This window comes from Chiloscyllium punctatum, chromosome 31, assembly GCF_047496795.1.
Source record: "Chiloscyllium punctatum isolate Juve2018m chromosome 31, sChiPun1.3, whole genome shotgun sequence".
NCBI classification, from domain to species: Eukaryota; Metazoa; Chordata; class Chondrichthyes; order Orectolobiformes; family Hemiscylliidae; genus Chiloscyllium; species Chiloscyllium punctatum.
The window spans coordinates 59,581,734-59,596,187 of NC_092769.1; the positions used below are offsets into that span (position 1 = coordinate 59,581,734).

At 44.4% G+C, this 14,454-nt stretch overlaps 1 non-coding gene across 1 annotated transcript; it reads right to left on the reverse strand.

Annotated features, from left to right (window-relative positions):
- Positions 1 to 3,776: 3,776 nt before the first annotated feature.
- trnah-gug (transfer RNA histidin (anticodon GUG)) lies at positions 3,777 to 3,848 on the reverse strand. Its single transcript has one exon. It is a non-coding gene; the product is annotated as a tRNA-His (tRNA).
- Between the last annotated feature and the right edge of the window lie 10,606 nt (positions 3,849 to 14,454).

The following is a 14,454-nucleotide window of genomic DNA, read 5'->3' on the forward strand; positions in this document are numbered from 1 at the left end:
GATTTATCACAAATCTCCGGTGCAATGAAGGGCATTAGCAAGATTCTCCATCCAGTGTATACTAAAGATGCGAGGCACAAAGGAAAACCACAGCTGCGTTTGGTAGAAGTAGCAGCGAGAGTAGGATTCACATCCACACATGCGCAATGGAAGAGCAACCCGCCGCCTTCACCTCTGGGCCACTTCAGCCCATGGCAAAGGGGCTCACATGTGACCACATCAAGATTACATACGGGGCACCGAGGGGATAAGAAATTCCCTGAGCGGAATCGAATCCACACCATTATGTTACTGTTTTCAGTGGAATAATAATACCAGCAAAATCCAAGGAATTGACCTCGTCCTTGGAAGGAATACCGTGTCCTTGATTTATTCCGAGTCGGAACTGTCTCACAATGAACCAGCAAAGATGAAATTCCCGTCACATTCACACACACATTTAGTCTTGACGCATACTTTCTTCAGACAGTTTCGCTGTCACGTGAAGAAGTATATATGGGGAGAGAAGTCAAGGTGATGGTTTAGCTCGATGGGCTTTCTCATATGGCTGAACGTAAGCTGGGTAAAATTCCCGTAAATACAGTTTTGTTCGTTTCATTTTATTAATTTTGCTGCACCTTCACTCTGTTCATTCCAATGATAAGAAGTGAATTGGATTTATATAATTGGAACGCCTAATGTTGTATTCAATTTTGCTCCGAATTTATTTCAGCTGAAAGAAAATACTGATGAGAAAAACAAAAGGTTAAACTACAAAACAAGATGCCAGTTTTGATTCTCAGTTACTTTGGCAGATTTCAGTGGGTATCAAATGAACTCAACATCATGGCGATCATCCTCCCATCTTTAAGGCATGGGATTAAAGCAGGAAATCGATCTCCAAGAGACGGGTCACTTCCTATTCATTATGGAATAGCTTTCCTTGACAATATACAAAATCTGCTCAGTTCCATTTATAATGCTTCATGTGAAATATTAATAGAAATCTTTTAAGACTCTGAGTTTTTTTTGCTGAATCTTACTCAGCTGCAGAGGTTTCCGATATTTCTTTTCATCTGAAGTCGTCCAAATTAGACATTGCGTCCTCGCACCTTCTACCCCCTACACCCCACTTTTACACTTTTACCTGGCCACAGGCTGTCTCTCTCCTGGTGAAACTCGCTTGTGTGTCTCTAAATGTGCCTTTCCAAATATTTTGGAAACGGATTGTCTGAGTGACAGAAATTCTGTTCCCATTATTTCTTTGTCCTACATCAATGGTTTTGAAATCTTGACTTTCAGAAATTTATGAACTTGAAAGAGTGAATTTACCACATATTTCCTCTCTCCAAACCTCAAATACTCCGGAAAACTTCCATTTGGTTTTCCTTGGTTTAGTTTCAAATTTTCCAAAACACAAATAAATAAAATTCCATCCCCACTAAACGCCGTCAGCATCGTCTCCAATGTTTTAGCAGCCCAGTAAACGCTGACTGTGTCCTCTGATAGAATCACAGATTCCCTATAATGCAGAAAGTACAATTCAGCCAATAGATTCTGTAGGGACACTCTGAACAGCATCTCAACCAGATTTAGCTCCTGTTTTTATCCCCGCAGGCCTCTGGCTTGTGATTTCAAATAAACCTGCTGGAATAAAACCTGGCATCATGTGACTGCTGAGCTTATCACTGCGTTACCCATGGATAATTCACTTAACTTACTGAAGTCACTCCCTGGACACATCAGCGCAATTTAACATGGCCAATCTACCTAACCTACAGACTTAAGAGCAGTGCGAACCACTGTAGTGTACCATCACATTGAACACTATCTGTATCATGTGTAATGGCTTTTCACACTGGTAACTCATCCTAGTGAAAGCAAGCTGCGCCCACCAACCTGAATTCAATCCATCCAAACGCGGTTCTACGCTGTACAACCTCATTAGTGCTGCTAGAAATGTTTCTGCACTCAGATCTGAATGGGTTTACTTTGTTTTCTTCCTCAGATTCCTGCTTTAAATAAACACATCAGACAGGAACAACTGTATAAAATGGATTTCATTGCAACGCAAACACAATGTGCAGTTTGCTGAAGTTACGTGTTTGCACTGTCACTGACACTCTCTCTCCCCAGGAGCTGCAGTCCGTCTCCACGCTGATTCAGACAGCACTGTCCTTCCTGTGACATATCCAATCGAGAATGGAAGGCCAAGCATTAATAACTTTCAGTTGGGAACAAAACGACAGGTTTAAAACCTTTACGATGCCCCCAGCGGAGAGTTGAGTCCAGTGACAGGCGGGGACACTAAGTACGATACTGTGGAGGACAACGACATCGAAGGTGGCCCTTCAGCCTGTTGTGGCCACACTTGTCCAACACAACTGCTTTACGACCTGAATCAAGATTTCCACCGTTCAGCCCATAGTCTTATTTATTTTGGCATCACAAATTCACATCTCAATTTTTTTTAAAGGTTAGGACGATTTCCGCCTCTCTGACCCTTTCCGCAAATCTGCTCAAAACTTTCTGCCTTTTTCCGAAGTCTCTTGGCCCCAGTGTTCGAAATCTCCACCAATAACAAACGCTTCTTTCAGTCTATCCTATCCATATTCCTCATTATTTTGTACATCTCAGTCATGTCTTCTCCAATCTCCTCTGCTTGGCGACAAACAACCCCAGTGAACTCCTCACAACTGAAACTCATCAGCCCAGACAATATCCCAGTGAATCTTTTGCAACGTTCCCAGTGTGATCACATCCATGCAGTACTCTGAATTGCAGAACTGCCCAAAGTAATCTAGATAGAGCCGAATGAACGTTTTTTTTTCTATTCCATTACAGTATGAGGGCGTCGCTGGTTCGGCAGTATTTATTGCCATCCCTAATTGCACAGCGGGTTGTTGAGACTCAACCATATTGTAGTGAGTCTGGAGTCACATGGAGGCCCAAGCAGGTAAGAATGGCAGTTTCATTCCTTAAATGACGTCAGATTTTTTTTCAACAATTGAACATGGATATATAGGAGTTTTTAGATCCGTAATTCCAGATATTTATTGAATCCCAATTCGACCTCCAGCAAGGTCTGAGTCAAACCCGAGTCCATGGTGTCTGAATAAACAGTCCAGTGTTCAGTGGTAATAGCGCTCACCCATTGCAGAAAAGCAGTGAAACTGAACATATCCAATGAAGTCACTTTTCTCCGATACTGTTCTGTGCCATTTTCCTGAGCTTGACCCCGCCTCAATAATATCTGGTCCATGTCGGTAAAAGCTGCTACATGAGTATTGAACTCACAATAGTGGTAACCAAATGGATCAAACCAATAGGCCCCGGTGGTAGGTTTGTGGTACTTTCACCCAGCAACAGTGACCGCAGCCACACGCACTGATTGGCATCAACGTGAGAGTCAGTGTTAGATTCTGCAGTGCCTTAATGAAATAGGAAATGACTCCACAAACACATGATGAAAGAGCAGCGCTCCGAAAGCTAGTGCTTCAATTATAACTGTGAGACCATAACCTGGTGTTGGGTGGTTTTTAACTTTGTACTCCATAGTCCAACAGCGGCATCCCCAAATTAATGAAATGGGGGTATGGGATGAAAAGTTCGGTTAGTGATCGTAGGAGGGAAGAAATCTCTGAGAACGGGTGGATTTGAATTCTGACATATGAAACCACAGAGATGTGAGCGAGCAGAGCTTGAAGGAAAACAAAATCACCTTGGAGAAAATCAAAACGTTAAAATAACTGATTCCTTTGTGTTTCACAAAAGGCTGGGACAAATAGAGCAATTACTGCCGTGACTCGGATTCGAACCGAGGTTGCTGCGGTCACAACGCAAAGTACTAACCACTATACGACCACGGCAGCCCACAGACAAACGCTCTTAACGTGCACCATAAGTACAGTATCATAAGAAATGTTAGGCAGAGCACCAAATGCACAATATGAGTGCTTAGTGAACAGTGGCAGATCTGTGGGAACTCAGAATAGGCTGACCGTTTAACATCGGTGCCCACAGAGGCTGTGGTGATTCCATCGTTAATGTACTGAAGGCTGAGATAAATAGATTTCTCCAAAACATCAAAGACTCTGTGGACAGTGCAGCTTTTCTTACCTGCACATAAAATAATATCATTTATTGTATCTGTTGCTCCCGGTGCGGTCTCCTGTACATTGGGGAGACTGGATGCCTCCTCGCAGAGCGCTTTAGGGAACATCTCTGGGACAACCGCACCAATCAACCACACTGCACTGTGGCCCAAAATTTCAACTCTCCCTCCCACTCTGCCGAGGACATGGAGGTCCTGGGTCTCGTTCATCGCCGCTCCCTCACCACCAGACGCCTGGAGGAAGAACGCCTCATCTTCCACCTCGGAACACTTCAACCCCAGGGCATCAATGTGGACTTCAACAGTTTCCTCATTTCCGCTTCACCCACCTCACCCTAGTTCTAAACTTCCAACTCAGTAACTGTCCCCATGACGTGTCCTGACTTGTCCTACCTGCTTATCTTCTTTTCCACCTATCCACTCCGCCCTCCCCCCCGGATCTATCACCTTCATTCCCTCCCCCACTCAACTATTGTACTCTATGCTACTTTCTCCCCGCCCCCCACTCCTCTCACTTATCTCTCCACCCTTCAGGCTCTCTGCCTGTATTCCTGATGAAGAGCTTTGCCCGAAACGTCGATTTTACTGCTCCTCGGATGCTGCCTGAACTGCTGTGCTCTTCCAGCACCACGAATCCAGAATCTGGTTTCCAGCATCTGCAGTCATTGTTTTTACCAAGCATTTGTAGAAATGTATACTTCAATAGCAATGCAGTTTAACATTGGTTACTTCCCGAGTTTCCCCACACAAGGCAGTAACCACTGCTGACACATAGTCCCAATTCCAAGCCCCTGAATCAGAGGAACTGAGTGACGCAGTCGCGAAGAACCAACTTGAAATCGGGATGGGAATGAGGTCGCACAGATACTCGATGGCTCCAGTGACACAACGGGAGAATGCACGGTATTTCTATGATGGTTTAGAGGCGCAAGCAATTCCGAGGTTGGGTGTGCTTCTGGTCAAAGGCGGGGCAGAAGGGAAAATTTGTTCCCGTTTATAAAAACAGCAATCTCCAGTGCATCTTGCTGAGACAGCTGAGTGCCTCAACTGGAGCGTGGACAGCTGGTTTGAAGTTTAATTTTGCTTCATTATCACCAACTTCCCTGCAATGAATTGCTTTCACCATTTTTATTTCCAATTGTTTAATATCTCCCTGTAGTCTACGGCTTTCTTTCTCATGGTTAATTGCATGACTGTATGACCTGCACACTGCTAAATCACGGCCACGACAAGTAAATAGGAATCATTGATCTATATGTGAAAACAGTGGACCTCACTGCAGGCGTGCTGCGTAGGTTTATAGGCGACGTCAGAATTGTAGACAGTGAGGAAGATTATCTAAGTTTCAAAAGGATCTTCATCCAATGAGTCGTTGGACTGAAAAATGTAACATGGAGTTCAATCCGGATAAATGGAAGGTATTGCATTTTGGTACAACAAAAAGAGTATGGCTATGCATATGTTGGAGAACACGGAAACTCGGGATGCAGGTACATAATTCCTTGTCATTTGCATTACCTACAGACAAGTTGGTTTAAAGGCATTTAACAAACTTCTCCTCATTGCTCAGTCCTTTGGGTAGAGGAGTCGCGACGTTATGTTGAAGCTTTGCAGGACATTGATGAGGCCTCTTCTGGAATATTCTGTCCAGTTCTGGTCGCCCAGTTGTTGGAATGATATTATTCAGCTGGAGTAGGTTCAGAAAAGGTATACACGCATGTTGCCTGTGGAAGGTTTGAGTTCTAATGAAACGCTGGATAGGCTGAGACTATTTTCAGATTCGAGATCGGGGTGCTGAAAAACCACATCAGGTAAGGCAGAATCCGAGGAGCAGGAGAATCATTTTATTTCGCGCAAGTGTCGTTCACCAGGCTCTTCCCCGAAACGTCGATTCTCCTGCTCGTCAGATGCTGCCTGACCTGCTGTGCTTTCCCAGCACAACACTCTCGACTCTGATCTCTCATCTGCAGTTCTCATTTTCTTAGTTGAGACTGTTTTCACTCTAGATTAGGGGGTTTGAGCGGCGATCTGACAGAAGTTTATGAATTATTGAGAGGCAAGTTTAGATTTAATGATAGCGGCCTTTTCCCAGGAGGGGGATTTCAAGGCGAGAGGGCATATGTTTAAGATGAAAAGAGAGATTCTTTTTTTTTAAAAAAAGGCACATGAGGCATTTTTTTAGGGAAGGTGTTTTACGTGTGCAATTAACTTGCTGAGGAAGTGATGGATGAGGGTACGTTTGCAACATTTAATGGACAATTGATTCCAAACATGAATGGGAAAGTGGGATTTTTAAAATAAATTTATTCATGCCTAGTACGTCAGTTATTTCCCAGAGGACATTTAAGAGTCAACCACGATATTATCTATCTGGAGTCTCCTGTGGGACAGAGCAGATGACTATGGTAGGTTGCTGCCCGAACTCCATGAATGAATAAGATGGGATTTTCTACACAACTGTTTCAGGTCATCACGAGACTCTTCAATTCCAGGTGCTTATTGAATTCAAACTCCACCACCTGTCATGCCAGGACCGGAACCCTTTGTTCCCAAAATATTACCTGGGTTTTTGGATTAACACCACAGTAATAACACTTCAAGGGCATTATAACCACTCAGCGGGTACAGCAGGAGGCAGATGGGACTAGATTAGTTTGGCAGTGTGTTCAGCATGGATTGGTTGGACTAGAATGGGGAACCTTATCAAACGCCTTGCTAAAATTCTTATTCACCACATTTACTGGACGACTTTCATCGACGTGTTTTTTCACATCTTCAAAGAATTCAATCAGGTGTGTGAGGGATGACCTGCTCCACACAAAGCCATGCTGACTCTCTCTAATCAAACTATGGTTTTCTATGTAATCGTAAATCTTGTCTCTGAGAACCGACTCCAATACTTTGCCCACCACTGGTGTAAGACTGACTGTTCTATCATGCCCAGGGTTATCCCTATTCCCTTTCCAGAATAAGCGAATAACATTTGCCACCTTCCAATCATCTGGCACTATTCCAGTGGACAGTGAGGATGCAAAGATCATCGCCAATGCCACATCAATCTCTTCCGTCACAGACCCAGGGGGTTTATTTATACTTATGTTTGTCCATCAATCAGTCTTTACCATCAAATTGTCTACACACTGTCCAAACAACTGATTGACTGCTTTCCATTTCAGTGTCATATACAGTGCTGCCTTCCTGAGCAAATCCGGTTCCTGTGAACCATGGAATAAAAAAAAAATGGAATGCACCAATGCCGTCCTCATGAATGGCCTATGCCGGAAATATCGACTCCACAGATTCTGCTTGAACTTCTGTGCTTTACCAGCGCCACGTTTTCGTCTCTGATCTCTATCAACTGCAGTCCTCAGTTTCTCCAATACTGAGGGCTGTCCCCTCTGCACACTGACAGGGAATTAACCATCAGAAACTCATTGTATGTGGAGCTGACTGCTCTGGAAAGTTGCACTTGATGACTACACATTGTTTAAAAAAACAAATTACAATTCAACAAATATTCATTCATTCCAGGAGTTATTATTTTGATTCATGGTTTGGGCAGTCTGATAATAAACAGTGAATGTTTGAAGAACTCCGATGTACAAAGTATTTTAGGTGTTATATTCCAGCTTACGTTAATGCTAGGAGCATTATCAGACAGACATGTGGAGGAGTGATATCTTTGCCATCACAGAGACGTGTTTGAGGGAGGTCAGGGCGAACAACTCAATATTCTGTTCTACCGGAACTATCGGCAGGACAGGACAGGGTGTCAAAGAGGAAGTGGTGTTGCAATATTTATGAAGGAGTCAGGTATTGTTGAAAGGATGGATGATATCTTGGAAATGTCTTCAAATGAGGCTTTTTGGGTTGAGGTTAGGATCAAAATGATGGGAACACATCGTTGGGGATATTTTATAGACCCCAGAAAAATGAAAGTACAGGAGGAGATATATAACCAATTCACTGAGGCGTGTAAGAACAATAATAGGATCATTGCATTCAGGCAGTTCAGTTCCCAACATTCATTGGGGCAGTGATAACTTTTTAAGAGGGAGAGAGATGGCCTGATTTTTTTTCCAGGAACTCCTTATATTGACATGTAGAAGATGCAACAAGGACCGGTGAAAATCTGCGTCCTCATTCTGAGGAATGAAGTCAGTCAGGTGTTTCAGGCAGGACTGTGAGACCATTTTAGGACCAGTGACCATGACATCATATATTTTAAGTTTGTTGAGGAAAAGGTTAATAAATTAAAGTTTTTTGGATTGGGGACGCAAATTTTATTCAAACAAGACAGCATCTGGCCGAAGTACCGTTTCTTCTGGTTAAAACTGTAGCAGAACAACTTGGGGCTGGGGCTTGGAGTCGGGGGGTGGGGAATGTCACATACTCAAAATGAAATTGATGACAATGTCAACACACCAAAGATGAATATGAGAAAAAACAAGCCCAGAGAACTTTGTATGTCTACAATTATTCCGAAGAGAGAAAGAAAAACCTAATGGAGATATAAAGTGAACAGGTCAATGAAGATGCTAAAGGAGCATAGAAAGTGTAGGGCTCACCTTAAGAAAGTAAGAAGAGCAAAAAGTGGCGTGGTAAAACATCAGCAGGCAAGTTTAACAAGACTCACAAGATTTTCTCTCGGTTTATTAAGAAGAAGAGGTTGACATGGGAAAGAATGGGTAGTATTAGGGACTGAGGAGGCAATCTTTGAACGGAGCCACATAATATGGTAGTCATGTATTTCATATCAGTCTTCAGTGTCGAGAAGCAGTTACCGGATTCAGGGAGAGTGACCATGTGATCCTTGAGCAGTTTGACCGGGAGGCTGAGGAAGAATTGGAAGTTCATGTGGAGTAGAGTGTGGGCAAATCCCTAATCTGGATGAGCTGATATCTTAGGCTGGTGATGAGGGAAGAAATGACAGACTCTGAAACGCTCCTTATTTTATCATTTCCTCTGACTGGAGATGAGGCGTAAAAGGAACAAGACAACATCTAATGTAGGTTAAACTTTCACACAGTGTGCTAGAAATAAGACAAGGGATTGCGACCACCAAATCTCCCATCAGTGGCAGGGAAACAATTCATAGAATCCCTCCAGCATGGGAACTGGCCCATCAGCACTCCAAGTCCACACGGGCCCTTCAAAGAATACCCTACCCAAATCCGTTATGCAACATTTACCCTTAACCTAAACATCCATGAACGCAGTGGGGCTATTTAGCATGGCCAATTCACCGAACCTGCACATATTTGGATTGTGGGGGGGAAACCGGATACCCACGCAGACACAGGCAGAAGGTGCAAACTCCACAGAGTCAGTCGCCCTACACTGTAATCAAACTAGGATCTCTGGAGCTGTGAGGCCGGAATGCTAACCTTTGAGCCACCATGCTGTAGAAAATTGTGAAGGCTGTTGAGATTGGATAATTAAATATCTTCAAGGTTGAGAGAGACTTTTTTTAAACAAGGGTTACCGGGAAAAAGCAGGAAAGTTGAATGAAGGATTATAAGTTTAAACACAACCAAATTGAAAGGAAAAGCAGATTCAGTGAATGGATGGGAATCTGTTGCTCCAATGTCTGATGGTAGTTTTTTTTTCCAATAGCCCTGTACTCACTGGAACATTACCATCTCTCCCTCTGGAGTGAGATCCAGTTTGGAATGCAATTGATGGATGCAAGTAAATCACACGTGCAGTTCTAATAGACAGAGAGTTCCAGCAGAGAGCTACAACAACGTGGATGCGCTGTTTGGGTGAAAACTTTCATCGGCACAGTCACCACTACCAGAAGGAAACCCTCAGCAAGATACCCTCCAAGGCCAGGCAGTGACCTGCAGCTGAAGCACAGGTCGTTATGGATTGGTAGAATGGCGTGCTTCAGGCCTACTGCCATACTAGTCTGAAAATGTCTGTTTCTGAAAGGTAAGCAAACTCAGGCCTGGTTAGTACTTGGACGGGTGACTGCCTGGGAATGTCAGGTGCAGGAGGCTTGATGCCCACACACTGCATCCCTGTAGTGTCGCCATCCAGCTAGAACCAGAACTATATGCAGAGGAGTATATAGAGGCGTGATGGTAAAATTGCAGAGTAAGCAGTAAGTCTTAGGCTTGAGAGGCTTCAGTGAACAACAGGTTAGCTCAGTTAACGTCTATTAACTTTCTTCTTTAGTCTGACAGTGGTTAAGATGGTAGGGCCATCGCCTGTTCCTCCTGCTGGACGTGTGAGCTCAGGAAGACTTCCATTTTCCCTGATGACTACATGCGTGTTGGAAATGCGCCCAGCTGCAGCTCCTGGAAGACCCTGTTATGGAGCTGGAGTTGGAACTGAATGCACTCAGGGTCATCTAAGATGCTGAGCGCATCAGAGATAAGAGTTTTCGTGAGGTAGTCACACCTAAGGTGTAGGCAGAGAGTTGAGGATGGCCATCAGGAAAGGCAAAGAGTGTAGGTTCGCCTGTGTCCATTCCCACCGAAAACAGCTATAACAATTTGGATTGTGTTGGGGGTATGACTGTTCGGGGAAATCAACAGTAGTCAGGTTGGTGGCACTACAACTGTCTCTGGGGCACAGCGGGAAATGGTAAAGATAAAGAGGGCTTTTGTGGTGGGAGAGTCGATAGTTAGGGTTTGAGGGCAGGCAGAGATTCTGTGACCGAAAATGGGAACGCAGGAGAGTGTGTAACATCCCAGGTGTCAGGATCCAGCGTGTCACAGATGTGTGCAGAAATAAGTGGGAGGGGGAACAGCACGTTGGCGGAAATGACATAGGTAGAAATAGGGATGAGGTCCTGCGGTGTGATTATAGAGAGCGAGGAAAAATGTTAAACGCCAGGACTTGTTGGTGACAATCTCTGGATGATTTCCAGTGCCATGTGCTAGTGAGGGTAAGAACAGCAGTATATAGCAGATGAATGTGTAGCTAAAAAAATTGTGAGGCCGGAATTCAGATTTTTGGATTGTTAGGATCTTTACTGAGGGAGAGATGACCTGTTCAAGATGGCTGAGTTGCAATGGAACTGGAGGGGGACCAATATCCTGGCAGGCAGGTTTGCTTGTGCTCCAATGGAGGGTTCAAACGAGATTGGCACAGTTTGGTATCCTCAAGAGCAGGGAGGCAAGTGCGAGGCTGAAAAGAGATACAGTAATCAGAAACAGTAAAGTGAAGAGGCAGGTCAGGCTGGAACATGACAGGGAGCAAGGAATGCCTGTTGGTTAAATTGTATCTATTTCACTACAAAAGGGTTGACAGGTAAGGCCAATAAACTCAGGGCGTGGATAGGTACGTGGGACTGGGATATTATAGCCATTACAGAAACATGGCTAACGGAGGAACTGGACTGGCAGCTTAACATGCAAGGGTGCAGGTGCTTTAGGCGGGACAGCGGTGGTGGAAGGAGGGGAGGGGGAGTTGCATTTTTGATTAAGGCAAGTATCACGGCAATAATCAGAGATAAAATAACTGAAGGATCATCCAGTCATGTTTTGTGGGTGGAGCTAAGAAATAAGAAGGGATCGCGATATTATTTGGGTTGTACTCTAGGCCCCTAAAAGGAATAAAAATGTTGGGAAAGTGAGGAGGCTTGCAGATGGAAACGGATTGTCATAATAGGCGATCTTAATTTTCCTAACATAGACTGGGACTGCCAGAGGGATAAGGGCTTTGATGTGGAGGAATTGGTTAAGTGGGCGGCACAGTGGTTAGCACTGCTCCCTCGCAGCGGCAGAGACCTGGGGTCAATTCCAGCCTCAGGCGACCCTCCGTTTGCACATTCTCCCTGTGTCTGCGTGGGTTTCCTCCCACAATCCAAAAATGTGCATGTTAGGTGAATTGGCCATGTAGTGTTAGGTGTAGGGGAATGGGTCTGGGTGGGTTGTGCTTCGGCGGGTCGGTGTGAACTTGTTGGGCTGAAGGGTCTGTTTCCACACTGTAAGTAATCTAAAAAAAAGTGCATCAGGAAAGTATCATCAAGCAGTATGGAGAGGGCACTAGGCAGAAAGGGCAAACCTTGACCGACTCTTGTGGAATAGGGCAGGACAGGAGACAGTGGGGGGTGCACTTTGGGACCAGTGACAACAGTTCTCTTAATTTTAAAATAGTTATGAAGAAGGACAAACCTGGTCCACAGATTCAAGTTCTAAATTGGAATAAGGTGAATTTTAATGGAATTAAACAGGAGCCTGCAAGGGTTGGTTGGACCAGTTTGTTTGCAGGTGAAGAGACCTCTGGCAAATGGGAGGACTTTAAAAATTAGACAGTGAGAGTTCAATGTCTAGATGTACCTGCGAGGGTGAAATGACAGGAAGAGGGAAGCCTTGATGACAAGAGATATTGAGGTTTTGAGCAGAAAAGAAAGGCGGAGGAACGGCTCAGTTAACGGCAGCTGGGAACAAGGCAGGCCCTGGAGGTATACAGGGGATACAGGAGTTTACTGAAGAAGGAAATCAGTAGGGACAAAAAGGAGCATGAAACAGCTTTGGCTGAGATGACTAGGGTGAATCCAAAGGGGTATTTTTAAAAGTATATTGAAAAAAACAATAACGAGGGAGATAATTGAACCCCTCAAGGACCAAAGTGGACATGTATACATAGAACCACAGGCAATGGGCGAGGTCTTCAATGGATATTTCTCCTCTGGGTTTACCATGAAGAAAGGCATAAAATCTTGGGGAAGTTAGTGGTCATATCTGGGGAACAGTCTATATCACAGTAGAGGTGCTGTTGCACCTATTAGAATGTATGAAGGTGGATACTTCTCCTGGTCCTTATCAGATATATCCAGGGACGCATCAGATATATCCCTCCACATTGAACAACATTTGGTGGAAGCGCTGAGACAGTGTCAAAGCTGCAGAATATATACTGGGTGGGCGATTTCAAAACCACCACTTAGAAGCAGCATTGCTGATAGAGATGGTCAGATCCAAAACGACATAGCTGTGAGACTGGGTCTGCACCGGGTGAGGAGGGAATGACTGAGAGATAGAAACAGACTGGACCTCATCATCGCCAACCTACAAGCTGCAGAAACATTGATCGATGACTCTATTGTGAACGGTGACTACCGCACACAGTATTTCTGGAGACAAAGTCACACTTTACATTATGAATATCCTCTGTATCATCCTGCTAAACAGGAAATCTATAGTAACTGAGTACTGGGCTGTGCTACGTGAATCATAAAAATCATAAAGTCCTTACAATGTGGAAACATGCACTTCGGTCAACAAGTCCACACCAAACCTACAAAGAGTATCCTATTCAGATACACCCCAACATTACCAACAGCAGTAGAATTTTATTCCAGCACAATTTTCACTGTCACTGTTGCCATATGCTCCACTTTGCCCTGACCATCATGCCAGGGGATAACCCTTGTTCAATTGAGAATGCAGGAGGGCCTCCCACGAGCAGCACCAGCTACACCTCAAAATGAGGTGAGCTAACCAAATTAGGCCACTTCCTCACCAGATAGCAAAAGATTCAAATGACAGACTGATCGAACCAACAAATCAGAGCTAATCTCTGCAATCCTGTCAAATGCAGTCAGGGTGAATAGCCGTGGTCAATCGACCAACTCAAAGGAGGAGGAGGATCCACAAATACGAACTTCCTCAATGATGGAAGGGCCCAGCACAACAATAGAAATGCTAAGGTTGAAACATTCACAGCAATGTTCAAACAGAAGTATCGAAGGGATAATCTATTTCAGTCTCCTCCAGATGGCAGTCTTAAGCGAATCCAAAACATTTCATATGGTATCTGCAAGTGGCTGGCGAGATTGGAGATTGCAACAGCTGTGGGCCCTTATAACATTCCATTCAAGTTGTTCCTGTTGGGATACAGCACTGACAGCTACCTGACAATGTGGGAAACTATCCTGTGTCCTGTACATACACAGACAAACCACCAGACAATTAATGACGGCCCCATTGCTCTAATCCCCATCATTAATAAAGTGATGGAAGATGTCATCTACAGTGGTATGAAGTAACACGTCCTCAGCACCAACCTGCTCACTGATGCTCAATTTGTGCTCATTGAAGCCTTGTTTTAAAAATGGACAACAAGAAAATACACAGCGGAACTCTAGAGCGGAGGCCAGAGTGACTGCATTTAACACAATTATAATTGGATTTGAGGGTGTCAGTGTGATGGTGATGGAGTGTGTGTGAGGGGGTCAGTGTGATGGTGATGGATTGAGAATGAGGTGTTCAGGGTTACATTGATGGACTGAGTGTGAGGGGGTCGGGGTGACAGTGATGGTGTGTGTGTGAGCAGGTCAGGGTGAAGATGATGGAGTGAGTGTGAGGCGGTCAGGGTAACGGTGATGGAGTGAGTGTGAGGGTGTC